General features: G+C 35.1%; 1 protein-coding gene across 2 annotated transcripts in view; it reads left to right on the plus strand.

The window, feature by feature from the left end:
• Window positions 1-26120, plus strand: part of SGCZ (sarcoglycan zeta) — a gene marked incomplete at both ends in the record, with an annotated part of 369456 nt that overhangs the window by 280190 nt on the left and 63146 nt on the right. The window lies entirely within an intron of this gene.

The following is a 26120-nucleotide window of genomic DNA, read 5'->3' on the forward strand; positions in this document are numbered from 1 at the left end:
TTCTTAGGTCTGTTTGATACATGTTCAGGATCTTTTAGCTTTCATAGTCTCTATTGAGAAATCTGGTGTAATTCTGATAGATCTGCTTTTATATGTACATTATTGATCTTTTCCCCTTACTACTTTTAAAATTCTTTCCTTGTTTTTAACATTCAATGTTTTGACTATTCTGTGAGAGGACAAATTTTTTTCTGGTCCAATCTACTTGTAGTTCTGTAGGCTTCTTGTATGTTTATGGGTAGCTCTTACTTTAGGTTAGAAAAGTTTTCTGCTTTAATTTGGTTGAAGATATTTACTGGCCCTCTAATTTGGGAATCTTTTTTCTCTTCTATACCAATGATCCTTATGTTAGGTCTTCTCATTGTGTCCTAGAGATCCTGGTTGTTTGAGTTAGGAGCTTTATGCATTTTGCATTTTCTTTGATGATTGTGTCAATTTTTCTATGGGATCTTCTGCCCCTAAGATTCTCTCTTCCATCTCTTGTGTTCAGTTGGATATTCTTACATCTAGGACTCCTGATCTCTTTCTAGGTTTTCTACTTCCAAGGTTGGCTCTCTTTGTGATTTCTTTATTGTTTCTATTTCCATTTTTATTTTTTAAATATTTATTTATTTTATATATGAGTACAATGTTGCTGTCATCAGACACACAAGAAGAGGACATCAGATTTGCTTACAGATGTTTGTGAGCCATCATGTGGTGGCTGGGAATTGAACTCAGGTCTTTTGGAAGAGCAATCAGTGTTTTTAACTACTGAGCCATCTCTCCACCACCCCTATTTTCATTTTTAGATCCGGGATGATTTTATTTAATTCCTTCAGCAGTTTGGTTGTGTTTTCCTGTGACTCTTTAAAGGATTTTATTTTTATTTCTTCTTTAAGAGCTTCTACTTCATTACCTGAGTTCTTTTATATTTCTTTACAAGACTTATTTGTGTCTTTCTGAAAGTCCTCTATCATCATAATGTTATGTGACTTTATATCCAATTCTTACCCTTCTTGTGTGTTGGGATAGCTATCAATTGCTGTGTTGGAAGAACTGGGTTCTGATTATGCCAAGTAGTCTTGATTTCTTTTTTTTTAACTTTATTTAAAAAAAGATAAAAGAAAAAAAAATTTAAACATTTTTACATATGTGTATACAAATAAAATTGTGTCAGTGCTTGGCATTTTTTCCTTTTTTTTTTTTTTAAGGTTTGATACTCTGCATTAAGGTCTTAATATTTAAAATGAGCAAAATGTACAAGTAAAACAGGGTGTAACCCAGAATTAGTCAAAGTGTTCTTGGTGTGGAAGGATTGAGCATGACTTTTTTTTTTTTGATTGTTTGTTTGTTTTTTTGTTTTTGTTTTGTTTTCTTTTCTTTTTCTCTTGAACTTCACACAGTCTGTGAGTTGTTTCTGGGGCAGTCCGAGCCTCTGGGGTTAGCATCCCATATCAGTGACTGCATATTATTTCTGTTCTTTTGTGACTGGGTTATCTCACTCAGGATGATATTCTCTAGATGCAGCCATTATCTTAAGAATATGGTTAAGTCATTGTTTCTGATGGCTGAGTAGTATTCCATTGTCTAAATGTATGAAAATTTTTGTATCCATTCATCTTCTGAAGGACATCTGGGTTCTTTCCAGCTTCTGGCTATTATAAATAGAGCTGCTATGAACATTGTGGTGCATGTACCATTGTTGTAGATTAAAGTGTCTCTGGGGTATATGCCCAGAAGTGGAATAGCTGGATCTTCAGGTAGTACTATGTGGAATTTTCTGAGGAATTGCCAGACTGATTTCCAGAGTGGTTGTATCAGTTGACAACCCCACCAAGAGTGGAGAAGTGTTCCTCTTTCTCCGCAACATCACCAGCATCTGCAGTCATCTGAGTTTTGGATCTTGGCCAATCTGACTGGTGTGAGGTGGAATCTCATGGTTGTTTTGAATTGCATTTCCCTGATGGCTAAAGATGTCCAGCACTTCCTTAGATGTTTCTCAGCCATTCGATATTGCTCAATCGACAACATTTTGTTTAGCTCTGTACCAAATTTTTAATAGGGTTGTTAGATTCTCTGATGTCCAGCTTTTTGAGTTCTTTTTATACCTTGGATATTAGGTCTCTATCTGATGTGGAGTTGGTAAAGATCTTTTCCCATTCTTTTGGCTGCCGTTTTGTATTCTTGACAATGTCCTTAGCCTTACAGAAACTTTGCAATCTCATTAAGTCCCATTTGTTAATCTTTGACCTTAGAGCTTGAGCCATTGGTGCTTTGTTCAGGAAATTTTCTCCTGTGCCTATGTGTTCTAAGGTTTTCCCTACTTTCTCATCTAATAATTTCAGTGTATCTGGTTTAATGTGGAGATCTTTGATCCACTAACACCTGAGCTTTGTACAAGGAGATAAAAAAGGGTCTATTCTCATTCTTTTGCATGCTGAGTGCCAGTTGGACCAGCCCCATTTATTGAATAGGCTGTCCTTATTCCATTGAATGTTTACTGCTCCTTTGTCAAAAATCAGGTGACCATATACGTGAGGGCTCATTTCTGGATCTTCTATTCTATTCCATTTATCCACATGCCTATTTCTGTACCAGTACCATGCAGTTTTCAGCACAATTGCCTTGTAATATAGCTTGAGGTCAGGGATGGTGATTCCCACAGATGTTTTCTTGTTGTTGAGGATGGATTTTGCTATTCTAGGTCTTTTGTTATTCTATATGATATTGCTCATGATCTTTCCAACTCAATGAAGAACTGGGTTGGAATTTTGATGGGGATTGCATTGAATCTGTATTTTGCTGTTGGTAAGATTGCCATTTTTACAATGTTGATCCTTCCTATCCATGAGCACGGGAGATCTTTCCATTTTCTGAGATCTTCCTCAATTTCCTTCTTTAGAGGTTTGAAGTTCTTTTCATACAGGTCCTTCACTTGTTTAGTTAGAGTCACACCAAGGTATTTCATAGTTTTGTGACTATTTTGAAGGGTATTTTTCCCTAATTTCTTTCTCCAATGTTTGTCCTTTGAATATATGAAGGCTACTGATTTGTTTGAGTTAATTTTGTATCCAGCCACTTTGCTGAATGTGTTTATCAGCTGTAGGAGTTCTCTGGTGGAATTTGTGGGGTCACTTAATTATACTATCATGTCATCTGCAAAGAGTGATGTTTTTACTTTCTAATTTGCATCCCCTTGATCTCCTTTTGCTGTCTAATTGCTCCAGCCAGGACTTCCAGTACTATGTTGAATATGTAGGGGGAGTGTGGGCAGCATTGTCGAGTCCCTGATATTAGTGGGATTGCTTCAAGTTTCCCACCGTTAAGTTTGATGTTGGCTGTTGGTTTGCTGTATATTGCTTTTATTATGTTTAGGTATGGACCTTGGATTCCTGTTCTTTCCAGGACTTTTAACATGAAGGGGTGTTGAATTTTGTCAAATGCTTTCTCAGCATCTAGTGAGATGAGTCTTAGTTTTTGTTTCATTTGCCTCTCACCCTCAGGTTATATCTGATGTTAGTTGGTCTTCTTGTCTCTGACTGATGCTTGTCCCTCTTATGTTTCTGTGATCATAGGAGTGGGATCAGTCCTGGGAGACCAGCTCTCTATCTGCCAGCTTTGGGTCTGGAGGGCCATGGGATGGCCTTAGCTTTGGGTCCTTTCCCAGACTACTCTATGGTATTTGTGCCCTGTTAACTTTGAATGCGTCCCACTTTGGGCAATCAGTGGAACAATATGGGGGTCTCATCTATTAGCTTAGGAATAAGAGTGATCCTGACAAAACAGCTCTCTCTCTCTCTCTCTCTCTCTGGGCAGGTTTTCGGTCCACAGGGCTGTGGGACAGTCTTAGTTCTGGGTGTAGATGAACATTTGGCTAATGTAATCCTTTTAAAATTTGGGTAAAAAGAATAACATTAATATTTTTGTGAACTTATAAATATACAGATTTATATTAAAATAGGCTATTTAATATCAGAATTTGTGGAGGAGTACTGGGACCTCTTGGGGAGCAGGTAGTGAGGTGCTTTCTGGGAATGGGTCCATTCTGGCCCAGGGAGAGAGCCAGGTTACCATTATGAGGACTCATGGCCTTCCCATGATACCTGAGGACCCAAAAGAACCTCAAAAGACTCTCTTACTTGAGCCCACAGAGACAGAGCCATCAGAATTCACTGCCTGCCCACAAAGAACTGAAGACCCAAGAGCAATCTCCTTCCTTAGTCCACACACCTTAAGAATCACAGAAGAGACAAACTTCAGTCAGAGACAACAAAATGACCTAACATCACAGATCACAAGATGGCAAGAGGAAAGCATAAGAACCTAAGCAATGGAAATCAAGACAACCTGGAAACATCAGAACCCAGTTTTCCTGCCACAGCAGGTAGTGGATTTCCCAACACACCTGAATAACAAGATATGAACTTAAAATCACACTTCATGACAATGATTAAAGGTCCTTGAAAAGCACATTACAGGAGAAAAAGGAAAACACATTTAAACAAGTAAAAGTCCTTAAAGAGGAAACACAAAAATCATTCAAAGAGTTTTAGAAAAACACAACCAAACAGTTGAACGATTGAAAATGGAAATAGAAACAATACAGAAATACCAAAAGAAGACAAGCCTTGAGATTAAAAAAAAAAAAAAAAAAAAAAAACATAGGAAAAAAATCTGGTGTCATAGATGCAAGCATCACCAACAGAATACAGGGGATGGAAGAGAGAATCTCAGGTCCAGAATAAAACATAGGAAACATTAACACAACAGTTAGAGAAAATAAAAAAGGACACAAACAAACCCAGTGGTCAGTCTTCTTGAATAAAAAAAAAAGTTTCTTAAACAAGTCCCAGATCAACCTTTTGTATTGCTTGATTTACAACTATATTTGTTAACAAAGCACTTTTTCTAAAGAAAATAAAACAGTGTGTGCTTTTAGATTTAACATGACTATATTATCCTGATAATGTTACTTGTAACTTTCAAATAATAGATTCAACTATTAACTATCTTTGTGACACCTATTTAATTTTCTTTTTTTTTCATGATGGAGAAATCAAACAAAGAAGGACAAATTTTTTTTTATTATTGTATTTACAACATTATCAAAAAGGGGATCCAGAGAAATAAGTAGTTTTGGGGTTCCTGAAACTGAAATTTGCAGTAAACTTAATAACTTGCATATTTCTGTCTACCTCTGTGTAGATGGCAAGAATATCCTGTATAGCTACATATCACTGAGAGTTGAGCTATTTTATTTATGTTAATTTTCAAAACATACATAAATTATACCTCAGTGAAACATGAACCTTATTTTACTTTCTGGCTAAAATCTTTTGGAGGGCCAGCTCCATTGTTGATCAATGATTAGAATATATGAATTTGAGCATCAGGAGGGTGAGTCAGACATAGAGGACTCAAGCGTGCTCTGAAGGGGCCATATCCTATCCCATTGGAAAGTAATGAAAGGGAAGCCACACTCAGGAACATTTTGGGCAAGACAATTAGTTAAGTGGGAAGCCACCAGGGCTCTGCAAAACATCTATTTCACCGGGCATTGGTAAACTTTTAAATATGTCATCCCTGTTATACCTGACAGGAGTCGTTAACTTCTTTTTAATAAAGTGTCTCACTCCACTGTGATTTTCAATGTTTGCCTCTCGTCTTTCCCAAATTTTAGTTTTTTGTCTTTTCAAGACACTTAATTCTTTGTTTTTTAATAAACATCAGTTACCACCCACATCCTTATTATACTTTCTGTATGATCCTTCATGGGGAGATGCTTGCTCAAGTTCAGTGGGACTGACTAAAACCTAAAGAACAGGATGAAAAAATGATAGACATTATCTGGCATCCTGAAACCCTTTGCCAATAGGGAGATCTCCTGGCCACTGTGTTCATAGATGATGTGGCCTTCTCAGTCCCTCTTACTTTCTGAGGGGTCTAGGAAGAATAAGAGACCTAATTCCTATGGAGAAAGTGAGTTTGGCTTCTGGGAAACAAAACTGGGTTTAGTGCTCAAGTCAGTATGTAAGAGGCATCCTCTACTGTCCTCAGAAAAAAAGGCCACATTCCTGAGAGAGGATTCTCATCCTTATCTTAATCCCAGGTTGACTTCCTTCTTTGCCACTGGAGAGAGCATGTTTTGCTGTCTTTATAAAACCATGGACAAGATTTATTAAAAATTTTGACCATATAATGGCCTGCTCCCTATTGCTCTTTATATAGCCCCTGTTATTGTCGGCTCGGCTTGTTACGAATTATTAGTCTCCCATTTTCGAGATGATTCTTCTTAACTCTACTATAATCTCCTTCCTTCACCAACCTCCCATGTTTTTGGTGTGATCTAGGGAACTGAGATGCAAAGAAGGTATGGTAATTATGACAACAGATAGGCTTCCAGCAGATATTTACCAGTTTCCCTGAAGACAGATTATATCTCATAATCCCTGGTGCTGGAGAACTCATTTTTCTACCTGAAAAGCTCTAAGTTCACAGAAGACACATGCCAGTTCTTTTCTAAACATTCTGCAAACTTGAAACTAATCCTACTTTATTTTTAAGACATTCCTCCAAGTCATCAGGTGGCTGGTGTTTAGTTTCTGGAAATGATAATTTCAAAAGTATCTGATACAGGAAAGATTTTCCTATCCTTACAGGAATAGATGTAAGTACAATCAGAGTTACTTTAAAGATAGAAACTTTGATTTCAGCTAATGGTTGTTCTCTACTATGATTAAGCTAGTAAAATTTAGGTGTCAAAAATGAATGTTTTATTTTTATACTATAGAATCTTTTATGCTATATTATTTTGTACTTACACTGTCAAAATATTTCTGTAAAACATTCTTCATTTCTTTTCCAAGTGCTATGATAAATTACCCTTAGCAGAGCAACTCAATGGAAGTGAAGGTTGTCAAGGTACCAACATTGTGAATTGGCTAGCCATGTCACATCTATGCTCAGAAATGAGTTAAAAAATTCTTTTTATTAATTCCAGGTCTTGCCTCTCTGCTTTCTTAATATATAGCCCAGTACCTTCTTAGGGCACAGTGTCACCTTAATAATTATAATCCAGATAATTTCCCACAGACATGACCAAAAGTCTACCTCAGCAGATCCTTACCAAATGGACTATAACAGCAACAGTCATAAACGAAACAGTGAGGCTAGCTTGATTCTAACTCTCGCTCTCATGTGACTTTGTCCAGGATACACAGGAAATATACAAATAAGAGGATTATTTGAGATGTTTATCAAAGAATTTCAGCATGTACAACTTTTTTATAAATATTCAAATTATTAGGTAGCCCCCTCTTACTTGAATTTCAGTAGTGACAGTGAATGGCTGTTTGTATAGTTATGTGTCATAGACATAGTGCTAATGTCCAGCATGCCAAGGGTAGTTCATTATCTGGGGGAAGGTATTTGTGAGAGTAACAACAGGAATGCTGTTCTTAATATTTACTTTAAGTGTGCTTAAAACCAGAATTCTGTGCCTCACATAGCATCATACCTTTTCTATTCTTCTCTTTGTTTCACTTTTAGTCAATTTGGAAAAATGAATTCACAGCTTCTGGCCACTGCATCTGTTAGAATCCAAAATTACTTAGTCATGTTCTGTATTATTACTTTTTAATTAATAAAATGCAGTGTGTAAGAAGTTGCATAAAAACCTTAATTCAGTCAATCTCTACCTTCCCAGTTAGTATCTATAATTATTGTGCGATTTATTTATGAGTATCTTAATAGACCTGACTTTGTGGCGATGAAAATCTACATACCATTTGCAAAATATTTAAAACAGTGATATGTATATTTAGTACAATTTTCTTAATTGCTTATTTTTTCTTTTTGCATGTCCATCTGTCTTCCAGATATAAATATATAAATATAGATATAAATATAAATAGTATGATTATAATGGTAGTCAGCTCTTAAAGTAGGGTTAACTTTGGTGACTCAGAAGACTAGTGGTACTTGTCTTGTCTGTCCAGGGAGACTTGAAAGAAAACCCAAAGTCAGAAGACAGAAATAACAACTCACTAGGTATAGAGGTTTGAGATATAAGCTCAATTGTATTGGTAATCATGTGTGCATAGGTAGATTTATTAATAGTTATATTAGAAATAAATTCACATCTTATATGTTATATATCAAGATGTTCCAGAAAGCAATGTCTACTTTTTTTTATAGAAATGTGCTGTTTTATTACAAAGAGTCTCACAAAATGAAAATATCTCGAAAAGGAAGCTAGGCTAACAATGTCCACCTACAGAATTGGGGAAAGAGGGCAATGCATTTTCTGCTTGTCCAGGACGGGGTGGGAAGGTATAAACAGAACCAATCTAAAAAATGTGGGATATTACCCAATCCTGAAAGGGGCAATGTCTACTTTTAAGGGGAATTATTTAACAATAAATTGTATTTAGCTGGATAAATTCTCTTTATGTGACTCTCAGATACTAGAGGTAAGTCTCCTGGCATTTGTGGACATAATATATGTATACATTTTCTACAGCAGATTTAGAATGTTCCCAAATTATGGTATGCATTATGTATATTATAGTGATTGAAATTTTCATTAGGTTTACATATAAATCATTCTGAATATTGGATTAAATCCTAAGCAGTCCTTATGGACAAAATAACTATATTTTTCTAGATGATTTCAATGGCTGTTCTCTACTACCTTAAAGTAAAAAGTTAGTTTTCTTTTAGCATGAGAAATTTGTTTAATAAACTGACTACTTACATTCCTCATTATTTAGAGTTCCTAACAGAGACAATGGTATCTTTTCCATGCATCATGGGTTTTTATTTTCATACATGTAGAATTTTAAAATTAAGAATATCACAAAAAGGTAACAAAGTCATCTGTGATATCCTCTTTCTTATCAACTCTTGGCTTAAAAAAAAAATTTTAATTGAAATTTAATCCACAGAGTGATTCAACTAGTACAATTAACATTTTGTGTGTCACTACTATAACATTAGCATGTTTTTTTTCTAGATGAATGGAGAAAAATGTAGATGAGGGTTTATAATAAATATTTAAAGACCTATAGAGTGACATGCAATCTAGAGTTAAAGCAATTACCATGAACACCTGTGAATCATTTAATTGACTGCAGATGGTGTAGGACAGATACAAAGTAGAAGGTTACATATTATTCTCACATAGTAAATTTATGGGTTTTGTCATTGACTAATTTCGCATATGACTTAGATATATTGGAATGGCCATGAATAAATTAATAGGAATGGATAGTTTCTATGAAATAAGTTATAAATTATTTGAGAATAGACCAAAAATGAAAAGAAATTCTCTGATTTATTGTTACCTGTTAATTTTAAGTGATTAATGGGTTGTTGATTTTGATCATTATTAATTGTTTAATTAACTCATTAATATTAGTTAAGTTGATATGAAATGGTTTAATATTAATTAATCATTCTGGAAAAGGTATAAGTGGAAACAGATGCCTATTATATTCAAGAGCAAGATGATACAATTAAAAATTAGGATGCTTAGTTTAAGTAACTCCAAGAAAAGACACTGACATTCAGGTTTTGAAAAGTTTTAAAAAAGAATCCTGAACCCTTACATTTCTTGTTTGAATTCATATTATTTGACTTAAATTTCTGTAATTAAATTTATAGTCTTAGATGTTTCCTTTAATAGAAACTTGTTTGGAAATTCAATTAATAAAGAACAGAATGGGTATATATGAATGATAGTATTCTTATATATGAGTAAAAAGAAACATAACAGAACATCACATGAACACTCAAAAGTGCTTAATTATAATTGTTTTACTATTTTAAAACAGGGGAAATAAGCTATCCAAGTATTTGTTTAATTGTCCCCTTTTTAAAATAATAAAAACACAGAATTAGGAAAGGTCCCTTATTTTCCTGTCAAAATTGAACGGAAACAATTTGGGTGGTTACTTTTCAAGCTCTGCCTACTGTCTTCTGAGATTCCCTAAGCCCTTGTCTAAGATCTGCCACTGCAGATCTGTTAGCCTACCTCTGCTAAGTGATCAGTGTAAATTTGCTAAGGATTGTTCCAAAAGGGACTGACCTCTGATTCACAAGGTTAACAGTGAACAATCTGAGAAAATAGTCTGTCCTCTTATGTCAATAGATGCCCATGCTTTCCCTGATAGAAAATAGTCTAAAATTACTGTCTCTTCAGATAGAATATATCCTTTAACACATAGCCTGCAGTAATCTGTCATTCTCAAAGGAGTAAATTGACTGTTTGGAAATAAGGGCAAATGGAGGAAGTGATAAATGGTACTTCCTCATAAACTCATCACGTAAGTGGCACATTACTCCAAATTACCAGTATCTATAGATGCCAGTACCCTTATAAATGAGGAAAAAGAAATAAAAGTCCCACAGCACTCTATACTTGTTTAACAAGGTCATTGCTCTAGGATTGATTCTGGAACCTCAAAACTTTTCAAATTAATTTGAATATATGTAATCTATGAAATAATTTCTGAAGTTATAATGCCAAAGCTGGATGAATAACCACTTCTCAACTCTGTGACAATAAACTATGTTCATTTAAAGGATGATTATAATTTACCATCTTAATTTAAATTTTGAAGAGATTTACAAGTGGAGTGCTGGTAGAAGAATCACAAAAAATGTGTAAGGAATTAAGAAGCAGAGGCAGATAAACAAATAGGAAAATAGTACTTTGCTACATACTTTACACATTAAGCTTAATGACTACAGGGAAGGAGTTGATGAAATTTATGCTTTTAATAAATCTCTCTTTGTAGATATAGGTTTTCAGGTACACTTGTGTTCAACACATCACTTACTAATTTTAATGAGTTTACGGTCTTGTGTATTTTCTTTTTATTTATTTATTTATTTATTTATTTATATTTATTTATTTTCAAATACAATTTTTAAGGTTGTAATTAAATATTTGTGGGTACATATACATACACATATGTATATATGTAACAATAATATAGTAAAACAGGCTAATAATTTGAGTGGATACGAGAGAGTCTAGGAGGGGTTGTAGGGAGGAAGAGGGGATGTGATACAGTTCTATTTTAATTAAAACATATTCTTTTTTGTTGTTGTTGTTGAGCTTCACACAGTCTGTGAGTTGTTTCTGGGGTGTTCAGAGCTTCCTGGGGTTAGCATCCCATTATCAGTGACTGCATATTATGTCTGTTCTTTTGTGACTGGTTTATCTCACTCACAATGATATTCTCTAGGTGCATCCATTTTCTTAAGAATTTTGTTAAGTCATTGTTTCTGATACCTGAGTAGTACTCCATTGTGTAAATGTACCACAATTTCTTAATCCATTCTTCTACTGAAGGACATCTGGGTTCTTTCCAGCTTCTGGCTATTATAAATAGAGCTGCTATGAGTATTCTGGTGCATTTATCTTTGTTGTGTGTTGGAGCATCTCTGGGGTAAATGCCTAGAAGTGGAATAACTGGGTCTTCAGGTAGTACTATGTACATTTTTCTGAGGAAACGCCATACTGATTTCCAGAGTAGTTGTATCAGTTTACAACCCCACCAACAGTGGAGAAGTGTTTCTCTTTCTCCACAACCTCACCAGCATCTGCTGTCATCTGAGTTTTGGATCTTGGCCAATCTGACTGCTGTGAGGTGGAATCTCAGGGTTTTTTTGAATTGCATTTCCCTGATGGCTAAGGATGTCGAGCACTTCCTCAGATGTTTCTCAGCCATTCCATATTCCTCAACTGAGAACATTTTGTTTAGCTCTGTACCCCATTTTTAATAAGGTTATTTGATTCTCTGGTGTCTAGCTTTATGAGTTCTTTGTATACCTTGGATATTAGGCCTCTATTTGATGTGGAGTTGGTAAAGATCTTTTTCCAGTCAGTTGCCTGCCATTTTGTTTTCTTGACTGTCTTTAGCTTTGCAGAAACTTTGCATTCTCATTAAGTCCCATTTGTCAATCTTTGACCTTAGAGCTGGAGCCATTGGTGTTCTGTTCAGGGAATTTTCTCCTGTGCCTATGAGTCCGAAGGTTTTCTCTACTTTCTCATCTAATAGTTTCAGTGTACCTGGTTTAATGTGGAGATCTTTGATCCACTTACACTTGAGCTTTGTACAAGAAGATAAGAAAGGTTCTATTTTCATTCTTCTGCATGCTGAGTGCCAGTTGGACCAACACCATTTGTTGAATAGGCCATCCGTTTTCCATTGAATGTTTACAGCTTCTTTGTCAAAAATCAGGTGACCATACACTTGAGGGCTCATTTCTAGATCTTCTATTCTATTCCATTGATCCACATGCTTATTTCAGTGTCAGTACTATGCAGTTTTCAGCACAATAGCTTTGTAATATAGCTTGAGTTCAGGGATAGTGATTCCTACAGATGTTTTCTTGTTGTTGAGGAAGGATTTCTCTATTCTAGGTCTTTTGTTTTTCCAGATGAAATTGCACATTGCTCTTTCCAACTCAATGAAGAATTGGGTTGGAATTTTGATGGGGATTGCATTGAATCTGTAGATTGCTTTTGATAAACTGGCCATTTTTACAATGTTGATCCTTCCAGTCCATGAGCATGGGAGATCTTTCCATTTTCTGAGATCTTCCTCGATTTCCTTCTTTCGATGTTTGAAGTTCTGGTCATACAGGTCCTCACTTGTTTAGTTAGAGTCACACCAAGGTATTTCATAGTTTTTGTGACTATTGTGAATGGTATCTTTTCCCTAATTTCTTTCTCCACATGTTTGTCCTTTGAATATAGGCAGGCTACTGATTTGTTTATGTTAATTTTGTATCCAGCCACTTTGCTAAATGTGTTTATCAGCTGTAGGAGTTCTCTGGTGGAAGTTGTGTGGTCGCTTATGTACACTATTATGTCATCTGCAAATAGTGATATTTTTACTTAGTCCTTTCCAATTTTTATCCCTTTGATCTCCTTTTGCTGTCTAATTGCTTTGGTCAGGACTTTCAGTACTATGTTGAATATGTAGGGGGAGAGTGGGCAGCCTTGTCGAGTCCCTGATTTTAGTGGAATTGCTTCAAGTTTCCCACCATTAAGTTTGATGTTGACTGTTGGTTTGCTGTATATTGCTTTTATTATGTTTATGTATGGGGCTTGGATTTTCTTTAATAATACTTGGTTGGAAATTCTATTAATGGAGAACAAAATTCACAAGTATATGTTTATACATATATATCGAGCTGAACAAATTTCTGGAATACACAATCAGAATTGTTACCTTCTAAGTAACTAGATATCAAAGCTAATTGCCAATCACGGGAACAGGAAAATAGCCTTGGGGTGTGGGTGCAACTAATATTGGTGTAGTTTGATTATCTTACAGGATCTGTATTCTAAAAGTTTATTATTCTTTCTATTTATGATTTTCATCAAATATCATATATGTTATATGTTTGTGTGCATATATGTCATATGTGTGTATTTCTGATAATGCCTGAAGATGCTATAGAAGCTCCTAGAGTTGGAGGTACAGGGAGCTTTCAGACCCAGTTGTGGGTGTATGGAAACCAGTGTAAATCCTCTTCTAGAGCAACAAATGATCTTGGCCTCTGACTAATCTTTTCAGTCTGTTATGGGTACTTTTGGAAGATTTTCAAGTTAGATATCATGTATATCAGAAGAATAAATGACATTTGGAATAGAAAAAATGAACACAGGAAGAGGAAAAATGGAACTATTCATGTCTCATTTTATTTTCTTTTTATTAATAATACATCGTTCATAAAAATGAAACAACATTATAAATTTCTCTTTTGACTTTCTAAGATTTAAGGTGTTATTTTTTTCACCTTCCAGTTTTGATGTATGTAGTACTAGGAAAAACAAACGCAGGACCTTCTTCATTGAAGGCAATAATCACTATAGTCCCAGCCACTGGCAGCAGCTACTTCTTCTTCCTCTTCTCCTCCTCCCCCTGCTCCTCGTTCTTTAATTCCTCCTCTTCCTTCTTCTCTTTTTTCTCCTACTCCTCTTCTTCCTCTTCTTCCTTCTTCTTCTCTTTTTTGTTCTTCTCCCCTCCTTTTTCTCTTCGTTTCATTCACTCTCCTACTCCTCTTCCTCATCTTCCTCCTCTTTCCTTCTCATTATCATCTTTCTCCTTTCATTTTATTTTTTCTTTCTTCTTCATTATCTCCATCTTTGCTTAAAGTTCTAAATCCAGGCTGACATTGGAATTGAGATCCTTCTATCTCGCTATGATTACAAGTGTGCAGAAATTTGAGGCCAGAACCACAACATCTAGTGTATTGGTGTAGTTTAGTTAAAACATCTAAATAGATCTTAATTCCATTGTAAATTTCCTTCAGTATTATTATTAGATATTTAAATTTATGTTTTAATGCAGTCAAGAATATCCTTCTTGCTTTATGCTATGCAGAAAGAAATATTTTTAGTCATTCTTTCTTGGGTTATGTTGTTGCTCCTATTCTCAGTTCACATGTTTTGTGGATGTTTGCAAACACATTAATGTGATGATCTATAAGCAGTATTTTCAATACTTTTATTTCATCACAAAGCAACAGAAATATGTTAATTAGTCATAATTTGTCAGATATGTTGGTACTCATGAGTAATCCCAGCACTTGGAAAGTGGATGCAAACAGACCATCTATGTTAATATAGTAGATTTGAGACCATCCTGTCCCTCCTCCAAAAAACTTGAAGACCTGACTGTCTCCTGTTGTGCTATTTAGAAAATAACTCCAAGAACAAAGCATGGTGGGTGGCCATTTTTAGCAATAATTGTTTAATAAAATTCCTTGTGTTTCTCAGTATTAGATTTCCTGTACACTTGGTAAATGAGCTATTTTTAACAGATCTTAAGCATATATTTTGCATCCTAATAATAATAATAAAGTATTTTAGATATTTATATCTATGAAATAAAGGTTTCAGTAATTTATACTAAAAATTATCCATGAAATTTACATATTTTTGAGATATCATAATCACAAAAATTTTAAAAATAATAAAATTTCATGAAAATTCTAATGAACCTTATAGGCATTAAGCTATAGTAACTTTTATGAGGGCACTGTGACAAAGATTTGCCTATAATAAACACTGAAATATGTGACACAGATATCCTATTCCTGAAATTTTATAGGCTAAATTAAAATATGTGTTCATACAAGACACATTATTAAATAAGTTTTTTTCATCAGTTCTATGTGAAACTCCCAACTTCCTCAATCAACTAAAATGTTCAAATGTTCCCTAGATGAATACATAACCACTTTGTGGTACAATAACACAGTGGAGTTGTATGCCAAAATTGGGAGCAATGGCCAATTATAGGAAACAAATATCCAGAAAACGTATCCATCTTACATGGAATGAAAAATATCATTTTTATATGGATTTTCTTTGTTTTGAGTAGGCATCCTATTGCAGTGTATCCTAGGCTAACTTTAACTCATGAAAATTCCCCTGCCATGGGATTGAAATTCTGTCAGAGGAATCACACGAGTCAGGTGATTACATTGTATGGCATTTCCTAAGAGGCAATGAGAAGAGGGTATCACCCTCCTTCTGATCACTGTTGATGGTAAAAGCTAAAATGGTCTTAAAAATCTGCCAAAAGCTCTACCCATGATTCATTATTCTTAACAGAATTATTGACAAGACCCAGGGTTGTGGCTAAATAGCACATTAAGAGCACATTGTACTGTAGGATGAAAGAGCACACTGAAAAGAGATAGTAAGTTTGTAAAGAGGCCGATGTGGTACCCAGGTTTGGGGTAGTTTCTGAATAGCAAGATTTAATGGAAGGCAGGATTGTACATGGATTAAGACAAAGAAATATAGAGAATTCCAAGAATGGAATATTTTGGTCTTTTTGTACAGTAGCTTTTACTCCCTTTTCTTTCATGAAATTATTGGATGTGTCCTGACAATATACAATGGAAGAGAAGAATTTTTAAGGATAAAGATATGGAGTTGCCATTACAATAAAATAAAACACAGTTCGTGGTCCCCATGGTCAGTCATTTTGTTTCCAAGTGGTTGGGTAGTTGGTTGGTTGGGTGACTGGTTGGTTTGCTTTTCACATGGTGTCTTTTTTTAGTGATGGCCTATGATTGAGTTCCATATAGTCAGACTCTCCATCTACCAACTCAGTGCCTGTCTTGTCTGTGTCATCATTGTGGTTAAAAATTTATCCAATTCTGGGTCACTTCATAAAGGACAAAGGTTTATTTAGGTAAGGCTTCTGCAGTTTCAAGATTAGGGTGACTGGAGTGATCTGCTACTATGGAGGTCTCATGAGAGAGGTATCACAGGAGAAGAAGTATTTGAGGATTGACAGTTGATACAGTAAGATGAGATGCTAAAATGTGAGGGAAGACTATATGAGATCCTAGGAAATTTTCATGAATCTCTTCAAAGGGCACATCATCAGTGTGACTCTTAGTTCACATGCCTCATTGGCTTTCAACTACTTCCACATTGCCACACTGAAAAATAATCCAACAACACGAAACTTTGGGTAAAGAACAGAGACAGAAACTATCACAAGGTATGGGGTGTGACCGCTCTGTAGAGGAACAAAACAACAAAATTTTCTTGATGGTGATGGATTATGTTGGCAGTTATACATGGTTAGCAATCAGAGAAGTATATGCCAAGAAAAAAAAAATGTCAGAAGTCTATTATGACTCCTTAGAGGAAAGTATGGAAGATGGGAATATTATGCATACTTAAGTTTTTCCTATACACTAACACATAAATCAATGTCTGCACTGTTTTAATTATGCCCTTTATGGTCTGTATTAAAAATTTTACAGTTGTGAAACAGAAAGACAAGCATGATTTTATTTTTAGTATTTATAATTCAGTGGAAAGAAGCATTAATTTTATTGTGAACATTAGAAAAAGTTTTGATTACTTAGTTAAAAACACCCTGTTCTGTTCATAAAATTATATTACTAATTACTTACTTTGGAATATTACTCAGCTAGCAGTGTTAACCATGCACTCTAGGACCCTTATTAAGTGAATGAGAGTTAAAAGAAAATACTTCATCATCCTGACAACTGATCTGATAGGAGACTATGTTCTCAGGAACTAAATGGGCAACAGATATCTACAGAGGATCAGTGCTGTTCCAATGAGTAGCTCACACTCTCAGTGAGATAGAGATTTCATTACACACACACAATGGCATGCATTTTAACACTTGTGACCTACATAGTCTGGAAATTTTACCTTCCTTATTTTGGATCAAAGTGGTACACCAATATGGCAAGGATTGCTACATACTGTTTAAAGCACAAATAAAAAAATCATTGAAAACCTTCTTATGTATTATATTTACATATATACCTATGTTGTCTTTATGTGAATATGTATGTATATCTTAATTATGTGTATTTAGTTAAATATTATTACACATATATAAATACATATTATATAATTAAAACTCTGAGTATTTATATAATTTCTATGTACTTACTTGAGACATTGAAAATTTATCTGCTAAATCTTCTTCCTTGGTTGTTTTGTTGTAAGACTCTGAGAAAGTCTTAGCTCTGGAGCTCAACCCTCAGAACACAATTAGATGATAGACAGATACAATGGAAAGAGGTTTAATTCCATGTACGTGGGGTTGCTCATCTTTGCAGGGAGAGTCAACCCTGAACCCAAAAAGCACACATCTTTTATTCTCCACAGTGGGCAGATTTCAGCAACAGGATTAGGTGGCTTACTTTCATTGGTGGATCTCAGGACAAAGGATCTTTTCAGGAATTGGCTAGTCTGCTCAAGGGGCTGTTGTTGGCTTAGTTACTCATTTCCACATCTAGCTCTGCATTGGCCTTGGGGAAGGGACTAGGTTGGAAAGTCTCTAAATGAGGGAGAAACTGGGTGGTCAGGCAGGGTCAGGCTGCTGCTGATGTATATTTGAGTCTTTTCCATGACACCTTGTGGCTGTCAGCCAGCAAATTGTGTGGAGTTAATTATGACATTTGTCAGGACCCTATCTAGGGCTTTCTAGAGGGCCAGGTGGCTACCAGTCAATATATTCTGTGTTTTTTCTGAGAATTACTCTGGGCCAGTTTTTTTTTTTTTTTTTTTTTTTTTTTTTTTTTTTTTTTGTCAGCCACAGGCGGGATCTCACAGCCTTAGGATAACTAGAAACTTTCTGAGTCTGACTTTAGCCATTTCTGTGTCTTTAGGGTCGCACAGGTATATATTGTTTATTAGACATTTATATGAATAAGCACAACTAAATTATTTTTAATATTTATTTCCACCAAGACCTAATACTTTTTTTAGCTAATGGTTTCAATACCAAAATTTATTGGAAATTTCTGTGATTATACTGTTTTATATATTTTTTATTTTTCAAATTTAATTTTATCAATTACTATGTAATTTGCTTCACTTCAAAAGACATAGTTGTTCTTATTTATTTCATTTTCTAAGTGTATCTTTCTACATGTATATATGTGTACACATACATGTGATTTTCTTTAATAATTAATATTTCATTATATCAAGTTCCTCCATTATTTTCCTGTTTTTGAGTATTTTATTTTGCTTGAAAATGTGAATTATTTTTATGTGTGATTGTTATGTTTTTATTTTAATTTCCCCTCCATAAACTCCCAATCCCATTTATTCTTCTATGCTTCTATGAGGGTGCTTTCCCAGCCGCATTTGCACTCCAACAACACTGACCTGGCATTCCCCTACATTGGGGCATTGAACCTTCATAGGACCAAGGGCCTTTCCTTCCACTGATGCCAGATAAGGCCATATTCTGCTGCATATACAGCTGGAGCCATGGGTGCCTCTATGTGTACTCTTTGGTTAGTGGTTTAGTCTCTGGGCACTCTGGGGGATCTGGTTATTTGACATTGTTGTTCTTCCTATGGAGTTGCAAACCCATTCCCTATCTCCTCCATTGAGGTCCCTGTGCTCTGTCCAGTGGTTGGCTAGGAGCATCTGCATCTGTGTTTGTCAGGCACTGTCAGAGCCTCTCAGAGGACAGTTACATTAAAATCTTATAAGTAAGCACTTCTTGGCATCAGGAATAATGTTTGGGTTTGGTGTTTGTATACAGTATGCATCCCCAGGTGGGGCAGTATCTGAAGTGGCCCCATCTCCCTACCAGTGGCTTTGCCTAACCTATGGATATACCCTCTACAAGTTCTTCATTCCCATGTTGGATATTTCATTTTATCTCATCCTAGTTGGTTCCTGGGACCCTGGGCACTCTGGTGGCTACCCCCAGTTTTCTCCCCCTTGTCACACACCTCTGCTCAATTTCCTGAACGTCTGCATATCATCCCCATGTCCTCCCATACCAGATCCTCCCCTCTTCCCCCTCCCCCTTCTCTCTTCCTCTCAAGTCCCTACCACTCTCTACCTCCTGTGAGTATTTTGTTCTAAGAAGGACTGAAGCAGCTACACTTTGGTCTTCCTTCTTCTTGAGCTTCATATGGTCTGTGAGTTTTCATGTGGTCTGTATTATGGGTATTCCCAGCTTTTTGCCTAATATCCACTTATCAATGAGTACATACCACATGTGGATTTTGAGGTAGCCCAGTCATAAATGTTTCTTTAAATGGAGAATATTTGTTGGTTTTTGAGCACTGTTACTGAGGTAACAATTTAACTAAGTTAAACAAATAGATTTAAATTAGTTTGGTTTAAATTTTTAAAAAAAAAATTAAGTGGCAGTAGATATAATTTAACAATAACCATAATTAAATCATTCTTCCTAATTTTTCATCCTTTCTCTGTTATTTCTTCTCCTTCTGGTCATTTAATAATATTTGTGATGTGTTATTAAAAGTATAATTCTGTATGATCATTAGAAAGTAGAAATTTGCATGTCTATTTTTCTCTGTAACTGACAAAATATAACCAATAATATAAAGAACTAGTATGTTATTCTGATTGATTGTTCGAAGACAGTCAGGAAGCATGTACTTATTAGTACTTCCATCTGTTAGTCTAAGATCTTGGAAGTTATTTTCAGAAACTTTAAATACTTTTATGATTCACCTTCTCTGCTCCCCTCTATTCTTCAGTGCTAGAAAAATGACTTGAAAACTGAGTAAGACAGATGCAGACATGAACAGTATAGCAGAAAACTTTTGAGTCTTTACATTAAAGGAACTGGTGAAGACAAGAGGGCAGGATGGTAAATCACACAGGTGACTGCTTTGAAAATTATTCTCTAGCTGACATTACAAGGAAGATATAAACATATTTCAGGGAAGTGATCATTAGTTCACACCAGCTTGGGAGAAAAAAAGAAAAAAAAAAGATAAAGAGTGTATAGCCAGAACCTCATGCTACCATACATAAACCATATGATTAGGGTTAATTTAATAGCCTTCTATGTTCTAACTATATGGCTGCAAAGAGTATCATACTCTATGACTTTGAGGATATTTTGATGATTCAATGAGTTTATGAAGAACTTCAGAGCACATCTCGATGGTATAGGAGATCTAAGTCTTGTCATTTATGATAGTTTGTTTCTCAGTGGTGAAAGCAGTCAAAGAGCTTGGTTTGCTCAGCATTGTCCTAATTTACACTACAAATTGTAGATGAGCAGCTAATAACACATTTAATTCTAGCATCTTTGTTTATTAAGGGTTATAATGATTTAGCAACATCAGCAGGTGCTTCTGCAGGTCACGACTTTTGAGGAATTGCTGCTGGGTGCTAAGCACAATTAAATTACCTACAGCATCTGGCCCTATAACAAGACTCTGACAGGACATCAAGATTTTATATTTATTCCCTTTTAGTTTTCTGACAAGCCAATGGTTCATTAATTCTGATAAAAAATATATTATTCTGGATGTCACTATTTTAGATGAACATAAAAATGAATAGTGAATTTAATGTCTCCATCAATTGAATTATCTCACATGAATATTTATTAAACATCTAGAAAGAAATCTGAATTCTGTGGTACAAATTTTTATTTATTATAATTACTACTTTATCTTTGTGTCAGCTAACAAATATAAGGCAATTGTAGTGATTATAAAGTTAAATTGAAAATCAAAAGTCTCTTATATGTGCATATGGAATGCACAGGCACAGTGATTAGTACAATTTAAAATTAGTGTAGAGGTAGACACATTAAAGCTAACAAAAGATGATAAAAACCTGTAAACACATCATGTATTTATAAACACTTAAGAAAAGACAGAGACACCCTTTCATACTACTAACAAAATGTTCTTTTAAATAAATACAGATGATACTCTTAGAATCAAAGCTCAATTCATTACAGACTTCGTACGCATAGTGAGGCGGCGTCAAAAGTCAAATTGCGCAATAAAGGCTTTAAGTACAAAACAGTAAACTTTAGAAACAAGATTGATGATCGGTTTGGGACAAAATGGAGACAGAAATTCTTGAACAATTGCATGTGTTATCTCAGGAGATGCAGACAGAGAGTTACTAGTGATGACATGCCCCAAAATTAAAATTACCACAACCTTTAAAAACCCTTTAAATAAAGTGAGTCCACATTGTATTAACCTAAAGAGGAGCTAAAGGGCCACAATACAACTTAACATTATTAATATCACTGAAAGCCATATGACCTCTCAAAGTCCCTGTAATTGTCCTGAGAATTAAATCAAGCAATACATAGATGGTGATTTAGTATTTACTAAGTAAATATGCTAGTCTATCTTACCTCTATTGAATCACTTCCTACAATTATTCAATGAGCTTTATTTATTTGCCAAAATTACACTTGGTGCTGGTTTACATTGTAAACTGTGCTGAACCATGGGGAATAACAATATCAACCCACCCTCCTGTCTCAAGAGCTCTCAGGGACAAAAACACCAACCAATAAGTACACATGGGGAGACCCATGGCTCCGGCCGCATATATAGCAGAGGGTGGCATTGTGTGGCATCAATAGGAGAGGAAGCCTTTGGTCCAGTGAAGGCTCATTTTCCCAGAGTAGAGGAATGTCAAGTTGATGAGGTGGGAGATGGTGGTTGGGAATGGGAGCATCTGTATGGAAGCAAGGTGAGGGGGGAATATGGATAGGAGGAGGAAGAGGGGATAACATTTGAAAAGTAAATGCACAGAATATCCAATAAAACTGATAAAAAAGAATAAATAAAAGAAAACTGTGCTGAGAATGGGAGTACCAACCACCGAATAAGCCATGAGGGTATTTACATTACAGGTGATATTCAAGTGATAGATGTCTAGTAAAGAAGATTAATAACATACATTATTTTATAATATTCCAAGCTCAGAATGTGGAATTAGAGAAAATTTCTGGGTTATTATGTACACAAATACCATATATATATATATATATATATATATATATAATATATATATATATATATATATATACACACACACATATATATATATGTGTGTGTGTGTGTGTGTGTGTGTGTGTGTGTGTGTGTGTGTGTGTGTGTGTCTGTTTGCATAAGGAATATTAACTAGTCCTTCTGTATACTTTGGGGTCTATAGCAGGGGTTTATATGACTTTTTGGCTTTTCTATCTTAACAGTTTTTATCCTCTCTAGCTTATGTACCATCTCTTGCCAATGTGCCTCATGAAGGTGAACACAACCATTCCAGTACTAAGGTCAGAGGCACATTTTATCTAAACTAGCCAGGGCCATGTGCGATTCTTTCAGAACCTACATGTCCTGAGCTAAAGACTCATGAATGTATGAGCCTCACAGTCACTAGGGTGCTATGAGAGCTGTACCAAATAATTCCTAAATGTTTGAGCTTTTGTTGTCCCTTTCTTACATCTCACAGGTCCAGTAGGCAAATGTGCTGGTAGTTATAACTCTGTATAAATTGGGAGCATCATAGAAGTTTTATACAAACCAAACACAGCTACATAGTCAAGATTCAGATGAAGGTACTAAACAGAATTAAATCTCTAATTCTAATTTTGGATCACATCACTCATCTCCTCCTCCTCCTCCCTCCTCCTCCTCCTCCTCCTCTTCCTCCTCCTCCTCATCCTTTTTCCTCCTCCTCCTCCTTCTCCTCCACCTTTTTCTTCCTCCCTTCTCTTTACCTCTCTCCCTTCCACCTTCCCTTCCTGTCTCCCTCCCTGCCTCCCCTCCCTCCCTTCCTCCCTCTCTTCCCCCACCCTCTATAACTTCCTTTATTCTCAAATGGAACCCAATTTCTGAATTTTTAAGTTTCAAAGAGAATTTACCCATTTGACATTCTGCTGTGTTATCTGCAATGACTAGGCATGCAGTGCCTCACTTCTTCTTCTTTTTTTTTTTTTTTTTTTTTTTTTTTTTTTTTTTTTTTTTTTGAGTAAACTGCTTTAACACCTTTATTTTTTACAAAAAAAAGATCAATGTACAGATTTTAAGCATTGCATAAAATTATACAATACATTTTTGTCAGTACTTTTTTTCAGATTTTAAAATAATTTTTACATAAAATTGTGTGAACATATTTTTTAGTCAGTACTTGAGTTTTTTAAAGGTTTGATAGTATGCATTGAAAACTTAATAGTTACAATGAGCATAAAGTACATGTAAAACAAAATGTAACATGGAAATAGTCAAAGTGTTCTTGTTGTATAGAGATTTTTTGTTTTTTGTTTTTGTTTTGTTTTGTTTTCTTTATTTCTTGGACTTCATACAGTCTGTGAGTTGTTTCTGGGGCAGTGCAAGCCTCTGGAGTTAGCATCCTATTATCAGTGACTGCATATTACATCTGTTCTTTTGTGACTGGGTTATCTCACTCAAAATGATATTCTCTAGATGCAGCCATTTGCTTAAGAATTTGGTTAAGTCATTGTTTCTGGTGGCTGAGTAGTAGTCCATTGTGTAAATGTACCACAATTTTTGTATCCATTCATCTTCTGAAGGACATCTGGGTTCTTTATAGCTTCTGGCTATTATAAATAGAGCTGCTATGAACATTGTGGTGTATATAACTTTGTTGTGTACTAAGGTGTCTCTGGGGTATATGCCCAGAAATGGAATAGCTGGGTCTTCAGGTAGTATTATGTTCAATTTTCTGAGGTATCGCCAGACTGATTTCCAGAGTGGTTGTAATAGTTTGCAACCCCACCAACAGTGGAGAAGGGTTCCTCTTTCTACGCAACCTCGCCAGCATCTGTTGTCCTCTGAGTTTTGGATCTTGGCCAATCTGACTGCTGTGAGGTAGAATCTCAGGGTCCTTTTGATTTGCATTTCCCTGATGGCTAAAGATGTGGAGCACTTCCTCAGATATTTCTCAGCCATTCGATATTCCTCAACTGAGAACGTTTTGTTTAGCTCTGTACCCTATTTTTTAATAGGGTTATTTGATTCTCTGGTGTCTAGTAGCTTTTTGAGTTCTATGTATACCTTAGATATTAGGCCTCTATCTGATGTGGAGTTGGTAAAGATCTTTTCCCATTCTGTTGGCTGCCGTTTTGTTTTCTTGACAATGTTTTTAGCCTTACAGAAACTTTGCAATCTCATTAAGTCCCATTTGTTAATCTTTGACCTTAGAGCTTGAGCCATTGGTATTTTGTTCAGGGAATTTTCTCCTGTGCCTATATGTTCTAAAGTGTTCCCGACTTTCTCATCTAATAATTTCAGTGTATCTGGTTTAATGTGGAGATCTTTGATCCACTTATACTTGAGCTTTGTACAAGGAGATAAGAAAGGGTCTATTTTCATTCTTTTGCATGTTGAGTGCCAGTTGGACCAGCACCATTTGTTGAATAGGCTGTCCTTATTCCATTGAATGTTTACTGCTCCTTTGTCAAAAATCAGGTGACCATATATGTGAGAGCTCATTTCTGGATCTTCTATTCTATTCCATTGATCCATATGTTTCTTTCTGTACCAGTACCATGCAGTTTTCAGCACAATTGCCTGTAATATAGCTTGAGGTCAGGGATAGTGATTCCCGCAGATGTTTTCTTGTTGTTGAGGATGGATTTCGCTATTCCAGCTCTTTTGTTGTTCCATATGAAATTGCACATTGATCTTTCCAATTCCATGAAGAACTGTGTTGGAATTTTGATGGGGATTGCGTTGAATCTGTAGATTGCTTTTGGTAGGATGGCCATTTTTAAAATGTTGATCTTTCCAATCCATGAGCATGGGAGATCTTTCCATTTTCTGAGATCCTCCTCAATTTTCTTCTTTAGAGGTTTGAAGTTCTTGTTGTACAGGTCCTTCACTTGCTTATTTAGAGTCACACCAAGGTATTTCATAGTTTTTGCGACAATTATGAAGGGTACCTTTTTCCTAATTTCTCTTAATTTCAAAAATATAATTCTCTCACAAATATGTAATAGTCTATGTACCTATTTCCCTAGTGTTATTCAGTTCCATGGTATTTTATGGAAGCATAAAATTATTCTTACGCCTTTTAATTATGGAGTCTTTTGTATATTTTCAAGAATGTATTAGAAACAAGTGATGTTCTATATGTTGATTTGGGGAAGGAAGCACTTATTCTATTATTCTCATTTATTTATCCACTAACTCCATGTAACTGTATATAGCCATTAAAGAGTTTTATATTATGAGCATTATATAAACATAAATAATAAGTATTTTGATAAAAATTAAGCTCTTATTGGATATAAATATATATCATCTTTTTTTACCTATATATTTTAAACATTTTATCTTTTATTATACATTAATCAAAAGTATGATGCAAGTGTTCACACAGTATTCTATTGTTTGGTTATTCAGTTGATTATCAATCACTGTATACATGGTGAGAGAAATACTCCCTTCTATATCTGGCTAAATTCCATTATTATAAATAATGTTAATATTAACAATATTTGAGAAATATCTTTTCATGATAATAAAACGAGTGGAACTATCAATCAAAATCCATTATAATCTAAGAACAACTTTAATCCTGTAAAACAAACTAACTCCTTTGGCCACTTGAGAGTGAAGTAGATTTTGTTGCTTATCTTCTTTTTAAGCTGCTAAGTGGCTGAGGCAGATGTATTTGCTTTTAGCTCTTCATGTTTGTTTTTTTTTTTTTTTTTTTCTTCCCCTTTATGCTTACTTTAGATAATTTTTCATTGTATGAGTATAATTTCACTTCCATACAGTGTCCCAAATAACTACCTTTTGAATATTTTAGGCTGCTGAAT

This window comes from Micromys minutus (assembly GCF_963924665.1).
Source record: "Micromys minutus genome assembly, chromosome: 14".
Taxonomy (NCBI): Eukaryota; Metazoa; Chordata; class Mammalia; order Rodentia; family Muridae; genus Micromys; species Micromys minutus.